Genomic DNA, 9954 nt, shown 5'->3' on the forward strand with positions numbered 1-9954 from the left:
GGAAGTCCCCTTAATCAGGAACATAATGAACAAAGCAATGGGGATAATGAGAAACATGCCATAAATTTTATTTGCTATTTTATGGGGATGTTCAAAAATTGACTTTATCTGAGTTCTGGTGTTTGTTCAACAAAACCTATGTAATTATTATAAAAAGCAAGCCCACTCTGTATAAATTTGCAAGTTTTATACATTTTAGTGTAGCATGGTTAACAGAGCTTTCCCTAATGAAGTCTGACAGTTCTAAATGAAACTGCCAACCATGTAGGAAAGTAATGTTTCAGGGATAAAATTATTTCCATTCATCAGTAAGTTGTATTATTTTTTTACACAAGTATGTAGCTTAATACGATGTATTGATAGCAATATATCTTTAAATTGTGCTTCTTTGTTCCTTAATTTCAAATCAATTTTATCAATTTTAAAAAATTTTCCCCAAATTGTTGCTCATGTCAAAATGTAAATATATTGGGTAAAAAGTATCCTTGCAAAAATAAAAAGAAACCACATTTGAATGAATAAGGCTAGCAGAGGTCTCAAAATAGCAAAATCTTACTCTAGGGCAGTGTAAACTAAAGTTTCTGATGATCAAAATATAAAAATAAAGGAAAAAACCAAGAGTCAAGAAAATATAAATAATGAAAATATCAGAAGGCATACAGAAAATTATAAGAATCAGGATTCTTCCACAGTGGAAAACAAGAAAGGAGATGAAAGTAAAAGTAGTGAACACAATTTGTATAGTCGATATAATCTGCAAGGAAGTCAGTAGCAGGACAAGGACTAGGGTGAAACAAGCCAGGCATTTATGGGGCAAAATTAAGCACACTCACTCTCAGGTTCCTGCACTTTCACGATCTTGAGAATGTATGCCTCTTTAAATTTTGCATTCTTGATTCTGTTCTTGCTTAGCCATACTTTTGGTTTGAATCCTGAGCAGCTTCAGTTTATTTATTTTTTTTATTTTTTTGTTAGCTTCAGTTTAAAGAATTTGCTGTCTTCAACAAGAAGTGTGACCTTTTATTAATACCCTGTCATTATAACTAAAACATTTAATCAAAATTCTTCAAGAAAAGATTTTTTTTTTAAAAAGAAGAACTATGATTGCAGTAACACAAGTAATTAAAAAATGAAAAACGTCTCTAAAATAGAAACCTCAGGAAACATTTTTTTAAATGGTAGTATAGTTTAAAAAGATATGTCCATAGGCACTTTAAAAGGGAGAACTTCAATTCCCTACTTTTGATTGTAAACAGGACATGGTGACTTGTTTCTTACAGATATCATACAACCAAAGTTAGAACAAGATTGTGCTTTCTTTCTTGGGTTCAATTTTCTGGCTTGAAACATTTGCTCTGATGGAAACAAGCTGCCATGTCATGAAGGCCATAGGGTGAGAGAAGTCAGCTGCCATGTTGTGAACCCTATAGAATATGATTCAGTCATTAAAAATAAGGAAATTCTGTCATTTGTGACAACATAAATGAACCTGGAGGACACTATGCTAAGTGAGATAAGCCATGCACAGAAAACAAATACGGCATGAATAAAAGCAGAAGGTAGAACGGTAGTTACCAGGGCTGAAGATGAATAATTAAATGATGTTGGTCAAAGTGTGTAAAATTTCAGTTAAGATGAATAATTTAAGAGATCTATTGTACAACATGGTAATTATAGTTAATAACTCTGTATTGGATAGATGAAAATTGCTGAGAGAGTAGATTTAAGTTCTCACTGCAAAAAAATAAGTATGTGAGATAACTGATATGTTAGCTTTATTTGTTGTCCAAAATGTCCACATATTTCAAAACATCATGTTGTATACCATAAAAACACATTTTTATTTGTTAATTTTAAAATAACAATAGACTAACATTTAAAAAGAGAAGTTCATGTAATGAAGAACTGTTTCCTGCCAACACCTGTATAAGTGAACTTGACAGCTGATCTTCTAAACTAAAACACTGATGCTTGGCTATAGTCTCCTAAAAGCCTCTGATACAGAATCACCTAGCTAAGCACCTACCAAAATGCTGATCCTTAGAAACTGAGTAAGATAATAAGTGTTGGTTGGTTGAATCTGCTAGTTTGGGGGGTAATTTTTTATACATCAACAAATAATGCAAATGAACTGCAATAAGATCCTAGGTAGCCAGTTGCAAGATTAAATTGAGTAAATAATATTCAGGAAGAACAGAATTATGAACTTCATTATGTTTTCAAGATGATATAATCTATTGACGACCAGAGAGGGTTGTGGATTCCATAGAACATTTACAGTTCTGGAATATTGTCTATGGATTATATAAAATCAAATTAGAATTGCAATATTAAAAGAACTTGAAACACTGGCAACAGAGAAAATTTACTATTATTATGAAATGCTAAAAAGTAATATTTTAGTTATTAAAGTCAAAGAGATTTGGTCATCAGAAATAAAAAAGTGTGAGTTGAATGTAAGTTAAATGTTAAGTCTATTTTTTTTTTTTGAGACAGAGCCTCAAGCTGTCCCCCTGGGCAGAGTGCCGTGGCATCACAGCTCACAGCAACCTCCAATTCCTGGGCTCAAGCGAATCTCCTGCCTCTGCCTCCCAAGTAGCTGGAAGGTCTTCAATATTGTATGAGTTTTATAATATATTCTTGTTCATAAAGAGAGATGGAGACTTGACCTTCATGTTTACATGGATGGAGCTGGAACATATTCTTCTTAGCAAAGTATCTCAAGAATGGAAAAAAACTATCCAATGTTCTCAGCCCTATTATGAAACTAATTTTTAGCTATCATAGGAAAGCTATAACCCAATTTTAGCCCAAGAATATGAGGAAAGGAGAGAGGGAGGGGAGGGGAAGGAGGAGGATGGGGAATTGCTGGGATCATGCCTATGATTTATCCTATAAGGGTACATGTGAATCTTTCTAAATGTGGAATATAAATGTCTTAACACAATAACTATGAGAATGACATGAAGGCTATGTTAACCAATTGGAAGAAAGTATTTCAAATTGTATATAGAAATAACACACTGTACCCCATGATAGTATTAATGTGTACAACTATGATTTAATAAAAATAAATAAATAAAAAATAAAATATATATCAAAAAAATAAATAAAATAAAATATATTCTTTTGGATATATTTGTAAATTCAGAATGGAAATATAAATACTAAGTTTTTTTCAAAAAATGGTCAAGTTTGGATGTATAGTTTTAATGAAATTCAATTGTGATTTTGACTGAAATTTACTGAGAATTTAATTTAATTAGAATATAGAATTTAATAGAGAAATAAAGGTGAATATTCCAGTATCAATCAAATAAAAAAGGAGCTCAGCAAAGACTAAAGGTGAAGCTCTTTTTTTTTTTTTTTTTTTTTTTTTTTTGAGACAGGAGCCTCAAGCTGTCCCCCTGGGTAGAGTGCTGTAGCATCACGGCTCACAGCAACCTCCAACTCCTGAGCTCAAGTGAGTCTCCTTCCTCAGCCTCCCCAGTAGCTGGGACCAAAGGCGCCTGCCACAACACCTGGCTATTTTTTGGTTGCAGTTGTCATTGTTGTTTGACGGGCCCAGGCTGGATTCAAACCTGCTACCTTGGTTATTTGTGGCTGGCACCTTAGCCACTTGAGCCACAGGTGCCGAGCCAAAAGTAAAGCTCATAAACCTGATAAAGGTCATATTCAAAAACAAGCAGCCAACATTATATATAATGAGGAAAGAGTAAATACTTGGAAACAAAGAAAGGATATTCACTCTTCCCACTTTGATTAGATGTTGTGCTGAAAATTGGAGCCAATGCAAAAAAGTAAGCAATAAAAGTATATAAAAGACATATGCATTAAAAAGTAACAGAAGTAATCATCTCTATGATTGCTTAATAAGAAAATTCAAGAAGATAAAAAAAAATCTACCAGAGTCATAAACTGATTTACCAATATCATAAGATATAATATTAATATAAAAACCTACTTGTACTTATAAATACTAGTAATAAAATATGTAAACAGAACTTTAAAATTATACAATTTACAATGACATCAAAAACACATAGAATAAAAAAAGAATAAAAAAGTATGTACTGCCATAATAATCTGAAATTAAAAATAAATTAAAATTTTAAAAGTACTTAAATGCATAGAAATAAATTGAATGAATGATCTGCAAGACATATGTCATTAGACGTACCAGACCTTGCTAAGAATAATTAAAGGAGGCCTAGATAAATAGAAAACATACAATTTCCAAAAACTGCAAGATTTAGCATAGTTTATTAAATAAATTTTCTCCAAATGTTCTATAAGTTGAATGGGAGGAAATTGAATGCATTTCTGCTTAGATCTGGATTAGACAAAGTTGTCCACTGTCATCACTTCTATTCAACATAGTGCTAGAAGTCCTAGCCAAAGCAATCAGGCAGAAGAAGAAATCAAGCGTATGGAAACAGAAGAAGTCAAACTATTGCTCTTTCCTAATGATGCTCTAATATTAAGAAAACATCAAATAATCTGCCAAGAAACTTCTGGAATTGTTAAATAAATTCAGCAGAATTTCAAGATGAAAAATCAATATACACAAATCAATAGCATTCCTATACACCAACAACAGTCAAATTGAGAATAAAATCAAAGACTCAATACCTTTCACAATAGCAAGAAAGAAAATAAAATACCTAGAAATCTACTTAACCAAGGAGGTAAAAGACTTACATATTGAGAACTATGAGTTGCTGGGGAAGGAAATCACAGAAGATGTAAACAACTGGAAAAAGATATGTTCATGGGCAGGCAGAATCAACATTGTTAAAATGTCTATACTGCCCAAAGTGATCTAAGTATTTGATGCAAACCCCATTAAAATACAACAGTTTTTAGCATATCTAGAAAAAATAATTCTGCATTTTGAGTGAAAGAAGAAAATAGCCTGAAAGCTAAAGCAACCATAAGCAAATAGGACAAATCAGGAAGCATCACTCTATCAGACTTCAGAATATACTACAAGGCTATAGTAACCAAAACAGCATGGTACTGGCACAAAAACTGAGACATAGGCCAAAAGCTGAGAACAGAAAACCCAGGTATAAAACCATCCTCATGTTGCCATCTGATCTTTCAAAAAGCAGACAATAAAATACACTGGGGAAAAGAAATCTTATTTAATAGAAAGTGTTGAGAAAATTGGATAGCCACATGCAGAAGACTGAAACAGGATCTGCACTTCTCACCACTCACAAAAATTCATTCACAGTAAAACAGATGTAAACTTAAGGCATGAAACTATAAGAATTCTAAAATAAAATGTTAAAAAATACTCTTATAGACACCAGACTAAGAAAGAATTTATGAAGAGCCCAAATACAATCACAGCAATAACAAAAATTAATAAATGGGACTTGATTGAATTAAAAAGATTCTGCACAACCAAAGACACAATCAATAGAATAGAAAACTTAAAGAAAGGGATAAATATTTGCATTCTATAAATCCAAGAAGGGGCTGATAATAAGAATCTATAAAAGCACTCAAGCAAATCAGGAAAAAAAAAAAAAAAGGCAAACAACCCCATTTAAACATGGGCAAAAGACATGAACTCCAGCTTTTCAAAAGATATTAGACTCATGACCAATAAACATATGGAATAAAGCTCAGTGTCTCTAATCTTTCAGAAAATGCAGATAAAAACTACAGTAAGGGATCACCTAACTCCAGTGGGAATGGTTTTATCATAAAATTTCCCCCAAACAGATGCCACTATGGATGTGGAGAGAAAGTAACACTTATAGTGTGCTTGTGGGATTGCAAACTAGTATAAGCTCTATGGAAAGTAGTATGGAGACACCTCAAAGAACTAAAAGTAGCTTACCATTTGATCCACCAACCTCACTATTAGGTATATACTCAAAGGGAGGAAAACATATTTTTTTCAAAAAGACACGTGTGCTCAAATGTTTATTGCAACACAATTCACAATTGCAAAGATGCGAAAACAGCCCAAGTGTCCATCAATACAAGTGGATTAATAAAATGTGGTACAGTATATGTATACCATGGAGTACTATTCAGTCATAAAATGTGGTGAAGTAATTAATACCTTTTGTAACAACCTTGATGGAACTGGAGACCATTCTTCTCAGTGAGGTATTGTGAGAATGGAAACATTAACACTTCATGTGCTAATGTAACTAATTGATCAACACCCATGTGTACATTTGGTAGTAAAGCTCCATGTAAAGCAAGCAGGTGGGAGGGATCAGACGGAGGGGTAAATTCACATTAATGGGTAAAATGCAAACTATCTGGGTGAGGGACACACTTACAATTCTGAGTCAAACTGTACAAAAGCCATGTATATAACCAAAACATTTGTACCAACCCCATAATATTCTGAAATGAAAATTTAAAAATAAAAAATTTTAAAAGAAAATCTTAGTTAATATAGCCTTCACCTCATTTACTTAATTATTATGTTAAGACATTTATACTCTATGTTTAATGGATTTTATATGTACCCTTGCAATATGCACCATAGGTGTGGTCCTAGTCTGATGTAAACATTCCAAATTGTATTTAAAATCAGTATATTGTATCCCCTAATGTATTGATGTATACACGACCTATGTGTTTATGACTTAATAAAAAGAAAGAAAATCCTAGAAGAAATTTTTGTATAGAATTTGACAAATTGAATCTCAAGTTTATGTGGAAAGGAAAATCTTAAACAAATAAATATAGTTCTGAAAAGGAAGTATAAAGTTGAAGGATTCATACTACCTGATTTAAAGACTTAAAGCTATAATAGAAAGATAACGTGCAAGTCATCACAAAAACAGAAATATTGAGCAAAACAGAGATTCCAGAAATAGACCCACACCTATTAGAGGGTCAATTGATTTTCAACAATGATGCCAAGGTAATTCAGTGGAAAAAAAGATAATATTTTCAACAAATTGTTATGGAGCAACTGGATATCTGTGTAAAAAAAATAATGAAACTCTAGTCCTGACTCACATCATACATATATATAGTTTTTAGTAAATCATAAACATAAAAGTCTATAAGCTAAAACCATAACACTTCTAGAAAGTATTGAGAAAAAAATATTTGCAAATGCAGGCAGATGGATTTCTGAGATATGACATAAGAAATAGCAATACAATGGGAAAAAGTGTGGCCATAAAAATGTAAACTTTCTTCTCTAAAAAAGATATCATTAAGAAAATAGAGGCCAGCAATAGATTGGGACAAAATATTCGTGATACCTATATCTGATTAAGAACTTTATCTATAGTAACACCTATAAGTCAATACTAAGGTAATTAGATTAAGAGAAATTATGGACAAAAGACTTGGTAGAAACTTCATAAAAATAGACATACAGATGGCCAATAAGCACATGAAAAGATACTCAGCATTATTAATCAGCAGAGAAAGGAAAATTTAAACAAGATAACATTAAACCCCAATAAAATGACTCAGGTTAAAAAGACTGATAATTCAAAGTTAGCAAGAATACAGAACAGCATGAATTCTCCCATATTAATTTTAGGGATTTAAAATATTTCAAACACTTTTGGAAAACCACTTGACAGTTTCTTAAGTTAAGCATGAATTTGCTATGAAATCCATTATTTCAACTTAATTTACCCAAGAAAACGAAAACATATATTCATGTAAAGACTTACACGCAAATGTTAATAACATTTGTTTCTTATTAATAATGTCTCCAAATTGAAACATCCCCAATGCCTATTAACACCTGATAACAAATTGTGATTATGCAATACTATTCAGCTACAAAAAGAAGAAATTACTAATACACAAAACAATATCCGTGAATAGCCAACCATTATGCTGACAGACAAGCCGGACACTAAAGAGTATGCAATATACGATTCCATTTACTTTGTAGTCCCAAACTACCCAAACTAATTAATAGAGATAGAAATAATTTCTGTGTTTTCTTGAGGCAAGATTTGGGAGATGATAGAACATGTTTATAATTGATAGGGGTTCTATGAGTTTGCATGCACATCTCTGAATTTATTGATAACATTTAAAACATGTGCACTTAATGTGTGTAAATTTCATGCCAATAAAATCTACAAAAATGTCAGCAAGCACTCTTTAAAAACTTTGATAAGGTACACAAAGTGCCATGATGAATTCATTTATTAGAAAAAAACTACCTCCATTTTATGTAACATTGTTGCTTTGGCTTTTTGTATCAGGTATATATTTTCTCTCCAGGCTTATCTCACAGGAAGGATTAGTAAATGGATGCAAACCAAGTTGGAATTTTCTTTAATGGATGAAAGAGATAGTATGCTTGTTATAAATTTATTTAAGCCTAGAGATACAGGAGCAGTAGTTGTTAGTAGCTGTTAAGGACTTACTCTACTTTAGAAGATTTCAAAGAGAAATCTGAATACAAAGATTTTAGTTAAAAATTGGTAAAAATTAATATGCCATGTAACTAAAATTTGGTAAGACATTATAGTACATTTCAAAATTTCCATAAATGGATAAATGGAGCATGAAATTTAGACACCTAGGTTAGATGTATATGAAAGTTACTTTCTGTTGTTATTAAAGATCCTTATTGAAGAACTTGCAAAACATCAGATTGTTTTATGATTAATAAGTATAGCCCTCATGTTGTACATTAGATCTTTAGACTTGTTCATGCTACATGTCTGCAATCTTGCATCCTTTGACCGACATCTCTTTATTTCCTAGTAACTATCACTTCAGTCTCTCTTATTCCTCTATTTAACACAAAATGAATGAACCTGGAGACTTTATGCTAAGTGAAATAAACCAGACCCCCCAAAAAAAATACTGAATAATATCACTTGTATGTGGAAACTAAAAAAAATAAAAATTCAGATTAAAATAACTAACGAACTGTAGGAAATTTATAAAATACATTACAAAATCAATAGAAATTAGTCTAACATCTAAAAGCAAGTTGAAGGCCAGGTGTGGTGGTCATGCCTATAATCCTAGCACTCTGGCAGGTGGAGGCAGATGGATTGCCTGAGCTCAGGAGTTTGAGATCAGTGTGAGCAACAGTGAGACCCCATCTCCAAAAATAGTCTGACGTTGTGGCAGGTGCCTGTAGTCCCACCTATTCGAGAGGTTGAGGCACGAGGATCAGTTGAGGCCAAGAGTTTGAGGTTGCTGTGAGCTATGACACCATGACACTTTACCCAAGACAACAAAATCAGACTGTCTCAAAAAAAAATAAAATAAAAAATTAAATAAGATCAAGTTGTACCTTTTCAAGCAATAACTAAAGCAGAAGAGATAACTTTTGAATACAAACATTGAATAATCCCCTCACGTGATCTTTCAATTAATAAAGAGGAGTGTGTCATATAAATAGACTGTCAGATATTTACATTTCTAGGTGATTTGACAGGAAATAATGTCATTGATGAAACAATAAAAAATTCAAAATATGCCACTTCAACAAAGACGTCAAAAAACGGTGAGTGCTATCAAGTCAAATATTGTTTAAGATTAATCACTGCTAAGACAACGTGACATGTCCTGAAATTTTACAGCTCCTATATAAAAGAAATTTAATAGAGGCTTCACAAACTTGACAGCCTTTTTAAGAATGTGTATGATATTACCAAGTTGTGAAACTGAAAAACGTTAAATATCTATTTAAAAGTCCAATCAGCTATGCTGGTGGAATAATTGGATTATCCAGAGGAAATGGTACTTTATATAGAAAATGAAACTACAGAATCAATGTCATATGAACAGGAAATAAAAAAGCATGTGGACAAGAAATATAGGAGCTACATGTGTATCAGAAATTTGTCAGGCAGTTAAGCTATTTATTTATTTTTCTGGATTTGTGTTGCTTGTAATTTGTTGTGGTTTCTTTTCCAATTCTAAATAAATATTCTCTTTCATATGTACTTTTCAGCTTCAATTTTATAGTCTCTTCTC

This window comes from Otolemur garnettii, unplaced genomic scaffold (assembly GCF_000181295.1).
Source record: "Otolemur garnettii isolate 467f Iridium unplaced genomic scaffold, OtoGar3 scaffold00072, whole genome shotgun sequence".
In the NCBI taxonomy this organism is placed as follows: Eukaryota; Metazoa; Chordata; class Mammalia; order Primates; family Galagidae; genus Otolemur; species Otolemur garnettii.